Source organism: Aegilops tauschii, chromosome 7, assembly GCF_002575655.3.
Source record: "Aegilops tauschii subsp. strangulata cultivar AL8/78 chromosome 7, Aet v6.0, whole genome shotgun sequence".
Lineage (NCBI taxonomy): Eukaryota > Viridiplantae > Streptophyta > Magnoliopsida > Poales > Poaceae > Aegilops > Aegilops tauschii.
Window position 1 is genome coordinate 132,159,741 of NC_053041.3, and position 19,280 is coordinate 132,179,020.

Sequence of the window (19,280 nt, forward strand, 5' to 3'; positions counted from 1 at the left end):
AGAAAAAAAATTAGAGAGAAAGATTCATCGCGTTTTACGGTACGGAGCCGCCGCCAAGCCCTAAAACCTCTCGGGAGGGCTGATCTGGAGTCCGTTCGGGGCTCCGGAGAGGGGAATCCGTCGCCGTCGTCATCATCAACCATCCTCCATCACCAATTTCATGATGCTCACCGCCGTGCGTGAGTAATTCCATCGTAGGCTTGCTGGACGGTGATGGGTTGGGTGAGATTTATCATGTAATCGAGTTAGTTTTGTTAGGGTTTGATCCCTAGTATCCACTATGTTCTGAGATTGATGTTGCTATGACTTTGCTATGCTTAATGCTTGTCACTAGGGCCCGAGTGCCATGATTTCAGATTTGAACCTATTATGTTTTCATGAATATATGTGGGTTCTTGATCCTATCTTGCAAGTCTATAGTCACCTACTATGTGTTATGATCCGGCAAACCCGAAGTGACAATAATCGGGACCACTCCCGGTGATGACCGTAGTTTGAGGAGTTCATGTATTCACTATGTGTTAATGCTTTGGTCTGGTACTCTATTAAAAGGAGGCCTTAATATCCCTTAGTTTCCATTAGGACCCCGCTGCCACGGGAGGGTAGGACAAAAGATGTCATGCAAGTTCTTTTCCATAAGCACATATGACTATATTCGGAATACATGCCTACATTACATTGATGAATTGGAGCTAGTTCTGTGTCACCCTATGTTGACTGTTACATGATGAACATAATTCTCCATCACCGATCCAATGCCTACGAGCCTTTCACATATTGTTCTTCGCTTATTTACTTTTCCGTTGCTACTGTTACAATCACTAATAAACCCAAAAATATTACTTTTGCTACCGTTACCGTTACTTCCATACTACTTTGCTACTAAATACTTTGCTGCAGATATTAAGTTATCCAGGTGTGGTTGAATTGATAACTCAACTGCTAATACTTGAGAATATTCTTTGGCTCCCCTTGTGTCGAATCAATAAATTTGGGTTGAATACTCTACCCTCGAAAACTGTTGCGATCCCCTATACTTGTGGGTTATCAGAGAGCTACCTGTTTGGAGATGCATATGGAATGCGAGAGTGCCACTTAAAATGAGAAAATTGGCACGGAAGGTGGTCTCCGGGGCTCTGGCTACTAATGCATGCAAGAAATATCGCCATGTATCCACGAGAGACTCTTGCTCACTATGCGCGAAGGAAAAGGATACCAGCTTCCATGCACTCGTTGCATGTGATTATGCACGTGAGGTTTGGGCGCAGATGAGGGCGGTATGGAAACTACCTCCGCAGGAATTGCTGCTAGACACTGGGAAAGATTGGCTGCTAAATGTCCTTGCAAACTGTGATGAATTCATGAGGGACTGTGTGATCATGTTGCTTTGGTGTATTTGGTCTCTTCGGAACGATTTAACGCACGGGACGGAATTGCCAACGGTTCCTGCTACAGTTTTGTATTTGCAGAGTTACATGTAGTCGCTGGATCTCTCCAGGAGGTTTACGACATACGAGATTGTTAAGGGCAAGATGCCCATGGTGCAGGAGGAATGGGTAGACGCACAATTGTCGCCTCAGCCCCTTCCATGGCCGCCACCTCCGCCGGACCGAGTTTCCTTATCTGTCGACGGCTCCTTTTCTCAGGCGGATGGGTCAGCTGCAGCAGGTATGATCTTGCGCAGGCAGGATGGAGTGTTACCTTTGCTGCATACCGTTACATTTTCAACTGCAACGAGGCACTCAAGGCGGAGCTACACGCGCTGATGCAGGGCATGGCGCTCGCTATCCAGCATTGTCAGCAACCTATCATCGTCCAGTCTGACTCCTCGACGGCCCTCTCCGCCTTATCTGGTACTAGTTTAACAAGATCTGCCTATGGGCACCTTGTTGCTGAGATTCGTCATCTCATGGTAGATAGAGCTTTTATTCCTATGAAAATTAATCGTGTGCAAAATAGGGTAGCAGATCGTCTGGCTACGTACAGTCGTATGAAACGCACTACTGCTGTATGGCTTGGTCGAGGTCCACCATGTGTGGAGGAACTCTTGCCTCTTGATTGTAACCCTATGATTGTGGAATAAAACTCTATTACCATCGCAAAAAAACCATCCCTTGATCATGTCCCAAACTTTTGTTGTGTATCTGCAATGAAATAGAAGATGCGCCGCCGTTTCTTGGACTTGCTTACAGAGGGGGCATAGATTGTGCTGGAATTTTGTATATTTTGGGCCAAGCCCAATAGCAGTTTCAGAAATTCCTAATAAATCCTAGAGGCCCACGCAGCCCATTCGTGCAAGGCAAGAGGTGGAACTAAAGTTTAGTCCCACATTGCTAGTTTAGAGGGAGTTGGATATCTTTATAAGGGAGGTTCTTTCCCCACATGTATGAGGATGAGAACAAGAGGGACATCCACGCGTGCTCCTCCTCCGCCGTGTGACACCCCAAAATTTTGGCCTTGTTTTATTTATTAAAATGTTGCCAGGAAATAAAACTTTTCCAATTGTCAGGATTTACCTTCTGTGATTTTTGGATTTTTTGCCTCTAGTGGTAAAACTCTCAAATGGTATTGTTGGACTTGATTTCTCTCTATAATAAAACAATTATTTATCAGTGGGTTCAAATATTGCAAGTTTTATTTTCTCAAAACGTTATCCCTTTCAAATGACCCCTTTTGCATTTGGGGCCTGTTTTGCACTACAACCTTTTTAAAAATGCATTCAAAAATTCCACCAAAATTTGGGGATGTCATGTGATGTTCCCACATCACTTCTATGCAAAAATACCTCCTGGCCATTGGAGATTTTGAGCTCTACACCAACTTTTCCCACCCTGGTCCAGTAGGCACTTTTGCACTACAACCCATTTAAATATTTCTTTAAAACTTCTTCCAAGTGTTTGGAGATGTCAATGGATGCATACCATTCATCTTCAAGCAAAAACCCAGTGATGTCCCTTGGAAAATTTGAGTGAATCAACCCCTTTTGCATTATGGTCCAATTTGGTGAATTGTACTGCAACCATATTTTTCCTTGCTCTAGTGACCCTGAGCTTTTGCCTACTTGTAGCCCTCCCTACCAAACTCCTAAGTGCAGGAGATTGGGCTCATTGGAGATTTTCAAGTGCATGTTCTAAACCCTTTTTCTTTCTGCCCAAAACTGGAGTTTTGCAAAACTTGCACTATCAACTTTCTGTTTTTGCCAAACTAATCTTACCACCATCTCCTGCATCTAAAGAGACACTGATCTGGAGATTTTGGCCACTCCAAGAGTTGCCTAAGTGCACATGGCTTTCTGTCGAACACCTGGTGTGCACAGCCACTTTTGGCATGAGTTCCTTGTTTTCCACTATGGACTTGCTCCTATGACCCAACAATCATGTCCACTGATCTCCTAGCCACCCCTACCCTTGTTCTGTTCTTTGCCAGCCCCAACCAAGCTCTCTAGAGCGCGCTGGCATTTTGTCGAACAGGTGCCGTGCGTGCTCTGGTCGCGCCCAGAGCGCACGTTTTGCACGCGCGCGCACTACGCCGACACGCCGCACTGCCACTCTCGACGCGACCCGACCCTGGCCCCCTCTGCATCGCTAAACCGCACACTAGCCGCCCCCTGCTCCACGATCTCTCTGGCAACCTGCTGCGCCGCTGGCCGCGCCCTTGGCGGCACGCCGGCGTCGGCAGCGGATTCCGCCGCGGACGGCGCCGCCCAAGCCACCAGCGCACGACAGCTGCCTCAGAGCACAGGCCGTGCTTATCCTCCCGCTCGTCGGAACGCGTTCGTCGCCGCCACGATGCCCTGCAACTACAGCAACGGCTGTCGCCGGCGATCCTATCTTCTACCGCCACGGTCCGACCTCGAGCGCCTATATAAAGGGCCCCCGAGCTTCGCCAAGGATTCAGACGACCTTAGGCACTCCCCGTAGGGCTCCCCTCGCAATAGATTGACCGGAGAGGACCGCCCTCCCCAACTCCGGCCAGTTCGGCCGCCGCTAGGCTCCGGTGCGATTCATCGCAACCGGCCACCCTCTCGCCCAACCAGCACCACCAATCGCCCCCTCTGGTCCTTGCGGAGCTGCCCAGCTGCTCATTTTCGATCAGAGACCGCCGGAGCACAAAAAGCACTTCACCACCGTAGCTTCTCTCCGCCGCGGAGCTCGCCGCCGGCGACTCCTTCCACCTCCGCCGACCCAGCGACCACCCCGAGGACCGCCTCGGTCTAGCCGTTCCATCCCCGCCCTTGGATGCCCACGAGGTGCAGCCGTTCGTCGACGGCGATCGCCGGAGCCCCGCCACCGTTCGGGCGCAGAGAAAGGAGGGAGAGGGAGACCAGTTGGAACGCGTTCCGTTCGTCGACGGCGATCGCCGGAGCCCCGCCACCGTTCGTTTTTGTGGGAATTCATATCCCAAAATCCGGTCGTGACAGACTTGACCAGTCAAACCTGACCAGTGGGCCCTCTGGACCCATTGTCAGTGACCCGCGCAGCCGCCCTCTCTCTGTTTAAGTGAAGGCGCAAAACCCCCCGAGTGCGTTTCCTCTGCTGCGTAAGCGTATTTTCCCTCGAAGCGTTTTCCTTTTTCTGGTTTTATTTTAAAAACAGAGTTGACCAAACTTTGACTGGCTATAACTTTTAAAATAAAACTCCAAATGAGTTGATTCTTTTTCCTACCTCTCTCAAATTTCATCTAGTTTATTTTAAGATTTATTTCAAAAATATTTGAGACAGGTTTTGGTACTGTGTTTGAAATATTTGTATTTGTGTATTTTGCAAAATAGGATTTTTGGAGGAAAAGGAAAGCTTCCAGTGAGTGCATCCTTTGCATACTCTTGAAGGCAAGCATTTCTGAACTCTGGCATAATTTTTGTTGTAGTGTTTTGATGCGATCACAGCACCTATTGTCTTGGAGTATGTGATAGCCTTATGTATCGGTATGGTCTCGTGCATGAGTGCACTTCGGAGTTTGTTTGTGGCCAGCAAATGGATACATTAATGATTTGGATCATCCTCGTGAGCTTCTCTTGCACACCGGTAGGGAGCCGGGAAAGTCGTGGTCTTGGGTAGACACGAGCTTGTCCCTAACCCCTCGTCGAGACGAGTATGCCCGGCATAGCTTGGTGAGGCTCGAGGAGTGGTGATTTATTTCACTAGTGGTAATTTTGTTGGTGGATACTTGGACCACCTGAGTCGGTTGTAGACCGAGTCTTGATCAATAGCTTCTTTCTTTGTCGGTACCACCACTTGTCCCTGCAGGGGACAGGGTATGGTTCAGTAGGTTGTCAACCCCTTTCCAAAGCACACACCGTACAGAGAGGCCGTGATGAGGGTCCCATGGCCATGGATTAAAGCCAGTCATCCGGCCCGGGGGCATGGGTGTTTCGGTTGTAGCCGAAGGGGATAGCTCCCCCAGTTTTGCGCGTGGTATAAATTTTGTGATCCCATGCTACGTCGAGGTTGTAGCCTCCCCACTTAGAGTTTTGCTTGGCAGGTGTCGTGGGTGATTCCAGGCACTGGTGAGCTAAGCTGGTGTGTGCAGGTCAGGCGTGTTTTCAATCAAAAGACCGTAGACGGAATTAGTCCAGAGGGACTGAGTAATCCCGTTACTCGTGGAAAATGGTACTCCCTCTGCAGAGGATGTATCCTGTTGGATAGTCTTGTTCTTGAGTTAAGACCACAGTCTGAGTTGAATCTATGTCACGGTATTCGGATGGAGAGCGATTTGGCTAGAACTCAGTAACGGTATTCGGATGGAGATACGACTTGATTATATTATCGGTTTTCGGATGGAGAAACGACTGTACTAAATATTATTTATGATTGTGGCCCCTATGAATTATGATCTTTATTATTCTGGACTAACCTTTTATTTTATGTATCTGATTGAGTATCCCTGGGATGGTCCTACCTCCTGGATATTCGCTGTGATTATTTTTCTTATAAGCCCTTTCTGTGGTGTCGCTCAGACGCCCGACTGCGGCATTACTATTCTGCATTTTTCCGCTCGAGGAGTCTTTCAGACACTCGTTTGGCACCTGTATTATTATTTCTGTATTTTCCGCTCGAGGAGTCTTTCAGACACTCGTTTGGCACCAGTATTACTATTCTGCAGTTTCCGCTCGAGGCGTCATTCAGACCCTCGCTTGGCACCCAGTATTTCTACTTTGAATTATTTTAACCACACGTGTGCTTCATGGTTTGCCATATCTTTTCGTGACAGACGTGTGAGCACTTAATTAATCTGGAGAAATGATTGATATTTATTATACCCGTGTTCTTAATGTTTGCGAGTACATTCAAACGTACTCACTGGCTTGTCCCTGGCTATTGTCTTGGCCAGATCCCTTGCTTGGAGATAAGCATCGCGGTGACAACCTCGGAACCTACGCATTGACGTTTGCAGCCTCGCGAAGATAGGAGTTATCCTGGTCAGCTGTTCTTGTGGGAAATGGAGTCCCATAGATGCAGATGTACCCAATCGCTTCCGCCCTCAACCATTAGAAACCAAGTGTTGTACTCCTAAGCCTAAATGGTCTTGTACTACATATTTTTGTACTTGCTTGGAATTCTTGTATCAAGTTGGTACCTCATCAGCTAACAATAATCCTGGGGCTGGTGAGCACACAGGCCGTTTTTGTGGGAATTCATATCCCAAAATCCGGTCGTGACAGACTTGACCAGTCAAACCTGACCAGTGGGCCCTCTGGACCCACTGTCAGTGACCCGCGCAGCCGCCCTCTCTCTGTTTAAGTGAAGGCGCAAAACCCCCCGAGTGCGTTTCCTCTGCTGCGTAAGCGTATTTTCCCTCGAAGCGTTTTCCTTTTTCTGGTTTTATTTTAAAAACAGAGTTGACCAAACTTTGACTGGCTATAACTTTTAAAATAAAACTCCAAATGAGTTGATTCTTTTTCCTACCTCTCTCAAATTTCATCTAGTTTATTTTAAGATTTATTTCAGAAATATTTGAGACAGGTTTTGGTACTGTGTTTGAAATATTTGTATTTGTGTATTTTGCAAAATAGGATTTTTGGAGGAAAAGGAAAGCTTCCAATGAGTGCATCCTTTGCATACTCTTGAAGGCAAGCATTTCTGAACTCTGGCATAATTTTTGTTGTAGTGTTTTGATGCGATCACAGCACCTATTGTCTTGGAGTATGTGATAGCCTTATGTATCGGTATGGTCTCGTGCATGAGTGCACTTCGGAGTTTGTTTGTGGCCAGCAAATGGATACATTAATGATTTGGATCATCCTCGTGAGCTTCTCTTGCACACCGGTAGGGAGCCGGGAAAGTCGTGGTCTTGGGTAGACACGAGCTTGTCCCTAACCCCTCGTCGAGACGAGTATGCCCGGCATAGCTTGGTGAGGCTCGAGGAGTGGTGATTTATTTCACTAGTGGTAATTTTGTTGGTGGATACTTGGACCACCTGAGTCGGTTGTAGACCGAGTCTTGATCAATAGCTTCTTTCTTTGTCGGTACCACCACTTGTCCCTGCAGGGGACAGGGTATGGTTCAGTAGGTTGTCAACCCCTTTCCAAAGCACACACCATACAGAGAGGCCGTGATGAGGGTCCCATGGCCATGGATTAAAGCCAGTCATCCGGTCCGGGGGCATGGGTGTTTCGGTTGTAGCCGAAGGGGATAGCTCCCCCAGTTTTGCGCGCGGTATAAATTTTGTGATCCCATGCTACGTCGAGGTTGTAGCCTCCCCACTTAGAGTTTTGCTTGGCAGGTGTCGTGGGTGATTCCAGGCACTGGTGAGCTAAGCTGGTGTGTGCAGGTCAGGCGTGTTTTCAATCAAAAGACCGTAGACGGAATTAGTCCAGAGGGACTGAGTAATCCCGTTACTCGTGGAAAATGGTACTCCCTCTGCAGAGGATGTATCCTGTTGGATAGTCTTGTTCTTGAGTTAAGACCACAGTCTGAGTTGAATCTATCTCACGGTATTCGGATGGAGAGCGATTTGGCTAGAACTCAGTAACGGTATTCGGATGGAGATACGACTTGATTATATTATCGGTTTTCGGATGGAGAAACGACTGTACTAAATATTATTTATGATTGTGGCCCCTATGAATTATGATCTTTATTATTCTGGACTAACCTTTTATTTTATGTATCTGATTGAGTATCCCTGGGATGGTCCTACCTCCTGGATATTCGCTGTGATTATTTTTCTTATAAGCCCTTTCTGTGGTGTCGCTCAGACGCCCGACTGCGGCATTACTATTCTGCATTTTTCCGCTCGAGGAGTCTTTCAGACACTCGTTTGGCACCTGTATTATTATTTCTGTATTTTCCGCTCGAGGAGTCTTTCAGACACTCGTTTGGCACCAGTATTACTATTCTGCAGTTTCCGCTCGAGGCGTCATTCAGACCCTCGCTTGGCACCCAGTATTTCTACTTTGAATTATTTTAACCACACGTGTGCTTCATGGTTTGTCGTATCTTTTCGTGACAGACGTGTGAGCACTTAATTAATCTGGAGAAATGATTGATATTTATTATACACGTGTTCTTAATGTTTGCGAGTACATTCAAACGTACTCACTGGCTTGTCCCTGGCTATTGTCTTGGCCAGATCCCTTGCTTGGAGATAAGCATCGCGGTGACAACCTCGGAACCTACGCGTTGACGTTTGCAGCCTCGCGAAGATAGGAGTTATCCTGGTCAGCTGTTCTTGTGGGAAATGGAGTCCCATAGACGCAGATGTACCCAATCGCTTCCGCCCTCAACCATTAGAAACCAAGTGTTGTACTCCTAAGCCTAAATGGTCTTGTACTACATATTTTTGTACTTGCTTGGAATTCTTGTATCAAGTTGGTACCTCATCAGCTAACAATAATCCTGGGGCTGGTGAGCACACAGGCCGTTTTTGTGGGAATTCATATCCCAAAATCCGGTCGTGACACGCCGCCCACCTCGCCACGCCTCGTCACGCCGCGCCGCGCCGCGCCGCGGGAATGAGATGTACTTGAAGACTCTCTTCCTCTCGCCACCGAGTTCCTGAGCACTGTGCTACTACCACGATCTTCCCCATCCCGGCTTGCGGCGTGCACCGCATGTCGGGAAAGTAGGCCTCCGAAACTGCACCTCTTTGAGCACTGTACGGGAGAAGGGTGATAAGGTTTTTGGGGAGCGCTCCGCGCGACTACTGACTTCTTCGTCACTGACGCCCTGGACTCCGACGACTACTTCCGCGACGTCGACAACATCTTCGATGACATGGCTGGCAAGGATGTCGACCCCAAGTCCAGTGCTTCTGCTGCTGTCCCGTATGTGTTCTTGCTCTTTCTGTTAGAGGTCCTATCGCAGTTCTTTGTTCTAGTGTCTCTCCTACATATGTTAGGTTCTACTTCATATATGCAACCTGTTCTACTGTCTGCTCTAGACATGTTTGGTTATAGTTCATATTTGCAGATGTTGTTTACCTTCTCACTGTCAGATTGCATGACTAGTTTCTCTGCTATAATAGTCATGTTTTATCCAGTATTTCGAGTAATAAAATCATATGGTAAATTGCTCATATTTCCAACAATCCAAAAACCTTATTATATTCAATTTACCTCGAGTGGTTTTGCTGCTTCCATGAGACCTCCTATGTTTGAGGGTATCCACTATAAGAGGTGGCGCGTGAGAGCGGTCTTATGGTTTCAAACCATGAGTTGCTATGACGCCACTCTTGGCAAACCTGAAGGAGAGTATGATGCTCAACAGGCACCAGCTTTTCAGAAAATGGATACTCTGTTTAAGGCTGCTCTCTTGAGTGTTCTTGGTGAGAACATAGTTGATGCTTATGCGTCAATTGATAATGGAAAAGATATGTGGGACGCACTCGAGGCCAAGTTTGGGGTCTCGGATGCTGGCACTGAGCTGTACATCATGGAGCAATTCTATGATTACAGGATGACTGAAGAGCACTCCGTGGTTGAGCAAGCTCATGAGATACAATCATTTGCTAGAGAACTTGAGCACTTCAACTGTATTCTACCGGACAAGTTTGTTGCCGAAGGTATCGTCACTAAGCTTCCTCCTTCGTTGAGGAACTTTGCTACCTTACTGAAGCATAAGAGGCAGGAGTTTTCCGTTCCGGATCTCATTGGTACGCTTGATGTGGAAGAAAAGGCGAGAGCAAAGGACACATGTGCTCAAGGTATTGAGGGAGGATCTAGTGCCAATCTTGTACAGAAGAAAAACTTCCAGCCCCACAAGTTCAAGAACAAGGGAGAGTTTGATGGAAAATCAAAGTTTGATGGGAAGAACAAGGCTGTACAGCACACGAACTTCAAGAACAAGAATGACAAGAAGAAAGGTGTTTGTCATGTGTGTGGAGATCCTGATCATTGGGCTCCTAGTTGCCCTAATCGCTATGGCAAGCGTCATCTTGGGAAAGGCGGCAAGACCGCTAATGTTGTCATTGGAGACACTGACATGAAGGATGCTGGGTATGGTATATTTCCTACTATTCTTTTAGTATGTCATTCTCCTGATTAGTTAATTGACACGGGTGCTAATGTGCATGTATGCGATGATATTTCCATGTTTTCGTCTTATCAGACTGTAAGGACTTCCACCGTGCTGATGGGCAACAGTTCAAGTGCTTCTGTTCGTGGTGTTTGCACGGTCGATCTGAAGTTTACTTCGGGGAAGATCGTGCGGCTGAAGAATGTGCATTATGTCCCCTCCGTCAATAAAAATCTTGTTAGCGGATCTCTTCTGTGTAGAGATGGCTACAAGCTTGTCTTTGAGTCGAATAAATTTGTAATATCCAAGTATGGAACCTTTGTTGGTAAAGGTTATGAGTCAGGAGGCCTGTTTCGTTTATCCTTGTCAGACGTTTGCAATAAAGTTGTTAATCATGTTTGCAATAATAGTGAATCAAATGTGTGGCATTCACATCTTTGTCATGTTAACTTTGGTTGCATGTCGCGATTAGTGAAGTTGAACTTAATCCCTAGTTTCACCACTGTCAAGGGATCTAAGTGTCAAGTGTGTGTGCAAGATAAGCAACCTCGTAAGTCTCATACGACTGCGGAAATGAGAAATCTTGCACCACTAGAGCTCATACATTCAGATCTTTGTGAAATGAATGGTGTGTTGATAAAAGGTGGACAGAAATATTTTATGACGTTAATTGATGACTCCACTAGATACTGCCATGTGTATCTTCTGAAATCTAAGGATGAGGCTTTGAACTATTTCAAGATCTATAAAGCTAAAGCGGAAACCAACTTGATCGAAAGATCAAGAGGCTTAGGTCCGATCGTGGTGGAGAGTATTTCTCAAATGAATTTGATTCCTTTTGTGCGGAACATGGTATAATCCATGAGAGGACGCCTCACTATTCACCTTAGTCAAATGGGGTGGCCGAAAGAAAGAACCGTAATCTAACTGATTTGGTTAACGCCATGTTAGACACATCGGGTCTCTCCAAGGCATGGTGGGGTGACGGTGTCCTGGACTAGGGGTACTCACCAGATCATCTCCCGACCAGCTAGATCGGGCCAAGGACCCCCATGGCGGTTCACTATTGGGCCAGTTCGGACAGCCCCTGCCGCATACAAGGAAGACTCCACAAGACTTGGTGCCCAAGACAAGGACTCTCCTAAAACCCTAGGCCTCCGGTGTTTTATATAAACCGAGGCCAGGCTAGTCAATAGGCATCTCAGATTCATTACTACAATCTCGTGGTAGATACATGTACTCTGTACTACACCCATATGAAAACAATCAAAAGTAGCATGTAGGGTATTATCTTCTCGAGAGAGCCCAAAGCTAGGTAAAATCCCGTGTCCATGTTACCATCTCCAAGATGCCTAGATTAGGACCCCTACTACGAGATACGCCGGATATAGAACCGACATTGGTGCTTTCATTGAGAGCCTGCTGGGTGATCGCCGTGGATCGATGGATGATCAGGTGCTATTTTTTCAATCAGATTCGTTTTACATGAATTGATTTCTTTGAGAATTATTGTTGTTGGATTGCAATTATATTTCACAGGCTCGTCTGAGATCGGTTCTAAAATTAGATCGGATCATCAGAGTTTGTGCGTCGGCGGCCGCTAGGCGCAGGATATTTGCATAATCAAAAGCAAAAAGGAAAAATCTGAACAGATCGACTATGCGCAGAGGCCAGATGTAGCCCTTCTCGGGCAGTGCATAGACAGGGATGACCCTTTGCTCTTGTTTTCTCCTTTTTTATTCATATAGAGACGCTGCCCCGTGGGTTGCAACTTTGCACTTTACGCAATATACTAATAGCAGATGAATGCTAAGTTGCAGCAAAGTTTAATTGACCCGGCTGACTTGCAAAAGGAAAACGCTTTGGGGAATCAACATACATGGAGACTACTAGTACAAGTCCATTAGGAATACCAAGCGGAGGACTCCATCCAAAAATACAAATTGATTATCACGTCTTTTGAGGATTGATTGGTCTTTGTACAAGGCAATACTGGTTCTGGCCTTTTACCTCAGATTTTAACGCCCCGTCGTCCGAGCAAACAACGCCAGGTTTTATTTTTCTAATTTCCTGTACCGCATATGCTAAGTACGCACAAGAAATTTTTTCTGCTGGTTTGCATGATTTTTTCTGTGTAGATTTCTCTACCAGTTACAATTCGGTCCGTTGAACGCATCAACGTAGCGTATGTACAATTTCTGACCAGCCGGCTTCGTCCATAGTCCGGCGGACACCACGTCCATACCCCGGCCTGTCAGATGAATTCAGACTATGTCGCGTGCTCACCACGGCAAATAAACCAAAGGAACGGGTTGCCATCCGAGCAGCAACGATAAATAAGTTTTCCATCGAAACAGCAGCGATCCAGTCCAGGCGGCGCACAGCGCTGGTACTGCGGAGCACTGCACCGAGGCCGACGTCATGAGTCCAGGCGTTTTTAGGCCACCATCAAGCCGCGTCGACCCGTTCCTAGAACAAGTTTGGACTGCACTGTGCCGGCGTAATTGCCCCGCATATTTGTACATGCATTGGCATCTACATGCCGTTACTTCGCCGAGCCGACCTCGACATCCAGGCTATATCTCTTTAATTATATACCTCCTTAAATTAATTAAGTACAGGAGATTTATTATTATTATTCGTCATTACTTTTATTTGCACTATTTATGTGTGTAGGTAATCGACTTCGACTGCGTCACGCGGTCACTTTGGCAAGCCGACGTCGTCGTCCCAATCGGAATAAATCGGCTCGCGTGATCACCTTGTTGGTCAAAATTGCCATACCGGCAGGCTCGGTTGCCTCAGGGACTTCGGCATCGCTGAGAGAGCTCTACCTCATCGAGTGTTCGGCACATAGGCTATATTTCTTTTATTACTCACTTTGCAAAAATTATTAATTATGCAACATTTTATTATTATTATTACTATTATCTCTGGCTTGCACTATTTTCCATGCACAGATAAATGATCCTGGTCCGGCAGCGCTGTCACCTCGGCGTATCGACGTACCACGTCACCTCGGCTAGACCGAGGCTTCGTCATCACTCCATTAACCCACGCCGGGGACTTCGGCGTCATACTGTCGGGCCGCTCCGTCGCCTCGGTCGGACTGGGGGTTCCACCTCGCCACATTGGCCGTGCTACGTCGCCACTTCAGAGTGACGGGCTCTTCGCTCCGCCACCTCGGGACCGGCTCGGGGGCTGGGACCTTGTCCCGCATCAAGCTCGGACCGCATCATCAACACCGAGCACATTAACCAGCTAAGTCGCTTTCATGCTCAAAAACTTTCAGTTTTAAATTTTGTTCGGTTCGACCAAGCATTATACTTTTTTGGCAAAAAGTTGTTTGTGAAAAACTTCCTTGTCAAAACTTTGTTTGTGACACACAAATTCAAATACCCCGTTTACTTCGGAGCTTCCTTTATGAAGCCTTTCCTCTTGCATATGATTATACTTGTATGGCTTTGTTCCTTGTTCGTGTATTACGCCACAATATGCACCATGTTGACTTAAGTGTTCCGCAAGCTGGGTTGCCTTGCTCCTGTGTTTACCCCTATGTTCCCGATTGTTCGGCAAGGGAGTAAAGGGAGCACCTCTGTGATTGTCACGATCGGGTCATCCGAGCTCGGACCTCAGACTGGGTGAAGCCGAAAGCTAGCGCTCTTATTGTTTTCAATCATGGTCAGCACACAACGGAACTCATGAGTACAAAAAATCTATTACACAAGTCTCATAGTAACAATGAGCAACTGAAGAAAGGTATCGGTGGGGGTACTATTTTCTTCGAAGATGCTTCTTACACTTCGTCGGTAATATAGCATAAGTTCCCTGAGCGCGCTTTGTCTATTACAGCCTTATGGCCTGATTGCCTGGTTATCGGAAACACCGTCGATATTCTCGACAGGTGGAGTACATAACACTTTTCGGCCCTTGACCGAAGAGGGAGAAGCCCACGGTCGGTTAAGACGCGTTTAAAGTTCGGGTGAACACAGATATGTTATAAGTACTTCGGTACATACAATCATTATACATAACACTCTTTTACCCAAGTCACTTGGGGGCTCTTAAATTAGTATGAGTTGTTTTATAATAAGTGTTCTTCTTCTTAGTCGTTGCAAAGTCTTTTTCTATCACTCCTTTTTTCGACGGAGTGTGTGGTCAATAGCCGAGGAGCCTAATTTTTCTCTCAAAGCCGCTAGAGTTTAGTTTGCTAAACTGGAGAAGTACTCCGCCTTCGGGATAGGAGGTTGAAGCCGTAGGCTGGCCCGCTTGAAGTCTTGAGATAGGATGTGTCATGTTAAAGCACGACAGAAGCACCTTTTTTTATAAGACCAATTTTTGATTTGGCACCGAACACTTGATCTAGTTCGGATGTCCAGTTTTTACTGAAGTTTTTTGGTTTTCCAAGCCTATGGCACTTTTAAACTATTTGTGTGTTTCCAGCATAAGTCTCGCAGTGCAACGCCGAGCACCTTTAGAGATTCGGCAAAAACATTATCGGATATTGCTATATATGCATCAGTTTCAAATTGTGTCTTCGGTCAATAGTTGGGTTGCCCGGCTCCTGTGCTTGCCTCCTATGTTCCGCTTTGTTCGGCTAGGTGCCCAAAGGGAGAACCATTGCGATTGTGCTTCCAGCTCAAATGGTTAAGCACCTCAGTGGAGAAAGCCGAAAACTGACTGGCACAATAAGCGTAAACTGGTCAGCGATCTGATGACTATAAGATCGATAGAGGTCACCCTGTGTTAAATAATGGGCCATTCATAACATTGGCCGAAGTGTTTACGGCTTGACCTCGGCTGTCACCGAACACTAACCGGGGGCTACTAACCGGCTTCCCAACTTTAAGCTCATATGACTAAGTGAAAGTTATAAAGCCCGCATATCTGATTGCCTCGTTTCCGCTAACACAACCGCCTTCGGGTACCGAGACGTCGGCTAAGAGTTGTTTTGTTATTGCGGAAACACCCTGCATAGCATCTACGAGGGGGTGGAAGCCGACGATGGGCCACTTTCAACTGATAAACGGTCGCAACGGAGTCAAAATAAACATATCATTGGCGTTTGTATTTAATATACGAGGGCTGCCTTCCGTAATCATCGTTATAAAGCCATAAATATGCATCAATTTGACTTAAGATTTGGCCAAGCTGGGTTGCCTGGCTCCTGTGCTTACCCCTACGTTCCCGATTGTTCGGCTAGGCGGTAAAGGGAGCACCTCTGTGATTGTTACTACCGGGTCATCCGGGTTAGTACCTCAGACTGGGTGAAGCCGAAAGCTAGCAATCTTAAAGGATATAATTGGTCGGCAACGACGAAAGTGAAAATTTTGGTCCATTCAGACCTTAGAGTTCGGGAACTTTCCCCGAACTAAATCCTCAATATTTTTCTCCTGCATCGATCGGAGGTGAGGTTTCATGATCATGGTTGGCATGACAACCCAAAGAAAGGAACCGATAGCGGGACTATTTTTTTGGAAGATATTTCTTACGTTAAAAAGTAATATAACATATCTCTCCGCGTACCTTTGTTTATAAAACCATATGACCGGTTTGCCTTGTTTGCCGTAAATCTTTGCCCTCATAAAGGATTTATAAAGTGGGACAAACACTCCCCGGCTTCTGGCCGAGGAGGTTGAAGCCGATGGTCGGTCAACAAAGTTTTGTACAATGCGGATCCGAGCATTAATGATGTAAAGTACTTGGATACATAGAATCATTACACATAATTTGCGATTTTACTCTGGATATCGATCCTTAATTCGGCCACCCGTGCCCGCCTTAAGGCTCGGGGGCTACTGGGCTTCGGGCTTATCATTCGCTAATATCAAAGGGGCACATCGATCCCCTAATCTGGTGTTGCCACTCGACCAGTGTCTCGGGAATAATCAGCCCATGACCGAGGTGCTGAACCACCTCAAAAGCATTTCGGGATATAGCTCTGATGCAAGTGGTTGGCTCCATAGAGGGCATTTTCGGCATTAAGCTCGGCTAAACTCCTTCAACTTTTTTGAACCAAGGTGACCTATGACACCTCGGATATAGTCCGGCGTTGGAGCTCGGATACAGTCCAGCGTTGGAGCTTGGACATTGTCCGGCGTTGGAGCTCGGATACAGTCAGGCGCTGGAGCTCGGATGCAGTCCAGCATTGGAGCTCGGCTATAACAAGACTCTTCAGATACAATCCGGCGTTGGAGCTTGGATACATTTCGGCGTTGGAGCTCGGAAGCGGTCCGACGGTGGTGCTCGGCTGCAAAAGATACCTCGAATGCAGTCCGGCATTAGAGCTCGGATGCAAGAGGACACCGCCGCACGGGAACAACTTCAAACCCGAGGTGTGGTGTAAAAAATAACAAGGCATTGATAAAGGCCGAGTACTTAAAGGGGGTCCTCGGATACCCGACGTGTAAACTCTTCGGATTCACTTCGGCGATCCTCAAGATTGAAGATGGGAAGATTTGTTGAACCAGTTTTCAAGACCGACGACCGAAGATGAAGAACAGTTCGGAAGAATCGAGGAGCGTCCCCAACTTGAAGACCGGTTCAGGGGGCTACTGACGGTGTCCTGGACTAGGGGGTACTCGCCACGTTATCTCCCGACCAGCTGGATCGGGCCGAGGACCCCCATGGCGGTTCACTATTGGGCCAGTTCGGACAGCCCCTGCCGCATACAAGGAAGACTCCACAAGACTTGGCGCCCATGACAAGGACTCTCCTAAAACCCTAGGCCTCTGGTGTCTTATATAAACCGAGGCTAGGCTAGTCAATAGGCATCTCATATTCATTACTACAATCTCGTGGTAGATACATGTACTCTGTACTACACCCATATGAAAACAATCAAAAGCAGCATGTAGGGTATTATCTCCTCGAGAGAGTCCGAAGCTGGGTAAAATCCCGTGTCCATGTTACCATCGCTCCAAGACGCCTAGCTTAGGACCCCTACTACGAGATACGCCGGAATATAGAACCGACATGGGGGGAGGCGATATTGACAGCATGTCATGTCCTAAACCGAGTTCCCACAAAGAACAAAGAGATAACTCCATTCGAGGAATGAGAGAAGAAAAGGTTAAAGCTCTCTTATCTACGAACCTGGGGTTGTTTGGCGAAAGTCAATGTGCCAATTCCAAAGAAGCGCAAACTTGGACCAAAGACTGTGGATTGTGTTTTCCTGGGATATGCTTTTCATAGCATTGGTTATAGATTATTGGTTGTAAAATCAGAGGTACCTGACATGCATGTCGGTACGATCATGGAGTCGAATGATGTGACTTTCTTTGAAGATATCTTTCACATGAAGGATATGGCTACCTCATCTAATCAGGAGATGCCTAGTTCATCGAATCAGGAACTAGTTACAATTACTGAACCTGCCATTTCGATGGACACTTTGAAAATCCTGTGGAGGAGAACAATGAAGTTCCTACTAGGAGCAAGAGACAGAGTACTGCAAAGTCCTTTGGTGATGATTTTCTTGTGTATCTCATAGATGACACTCCCAGTTCTATTTCAGAGGCCTATGCATCTGAAGATGCTGACTACTGGAAGGAAGCTGACCATAGTGAGATGGATTCCATCCTAGCAAATGAAACTTGGGAGATAACTGAGCGTCCTTATGGGTGCAGACCTATAGGGTGCAAATGGGTATACTAGAAGAAGCTTAAGCCTGATGGTACTATCGAAATGTACAAGGCATGGCTCGTGGCCAAGGGTTATACCCAAAAGGAAGGTGCAGACTTCTTTGGTACCTACTCACCTGTCGCTCGACTGACCACTATTCGAGTTCTACTTTCACTAGCTGCCTCACATGGTATTCTCGTCCATCAAATGGATGTTAAGACTGCTTTCCTAAATGGAGAGTTGGATGAGGAAATTTACATGGAACAACCAGATGGGTTTGTACTAGATGGTCAGGAAGGAAAAGTGTGCAAGTTGCTGAAGTCTTTGTATGGACTTAAGCAAGCACCCAAGCAGTGGCATGAGAAGTTTGAAAGAAGTTTAACAGATGCAGGCTTTGTTGTAAACGAAGCTGACAAATGTGTGTACTATCGCCATGGTGGGGGCGAAGGAGTTATTCTTTGCTTGTATGTTGATGAGATGCTGATTTTCGGAACAAATCTGAATGTTATTAAGGAGGTCAAGGATTTCCTATCTCGTTGTTTTGAGATGAAGGATTTAGGAGTGGTTGATGTCATTCTGAACATCAAATTGTTGAGAGACGATGATGGTGGGATTACATTGCTTCAATCTCACTATGTGGAAAGGATCTTGAGTCGCTTTGGTTATAGTGACTGCAAGCCCTCTCCAACACCATATGATGCCAGTGTGTTGCTTCGAAAGAATCGAAGAATTGCTAGAGATCAATTGATATATTCTCAGATTATTGGCTCGCTTATGTACTTAGCCAGTGCTACAAGACTTGACATCTCTTTTGCTGTTAGCAAACTGAGTCGGTTTGTCTCAAAACCGGGAGATGCGCATTGGAAAGCTCTAGAGAGAGTTTTGCGTTATTTGAAAGGCACTGCGAATTATGGAATTCACTACACTAGGTACCCAAAGGTACTAGAAGGGTATAGTGACTCAAACTGGATCTCAGATGCTGATGAGATAAAGGCCACAAGCGGATATGTATTCACTCATGGAGGTGGCGTTGTTTCTTGGAAGTCTTGGAAGCAGACCATCTTAACGAGGTAAACAATGGAAGCAGAACTCACAACACTAGATACAGCTATGGTTGAAGCAGATTGGCTTCGCCGGCTCTTGAATGACTTGCCGGTTGTTGAGAAACCTGTACCGGGTATCCTTATGAATTGCGACAATCAA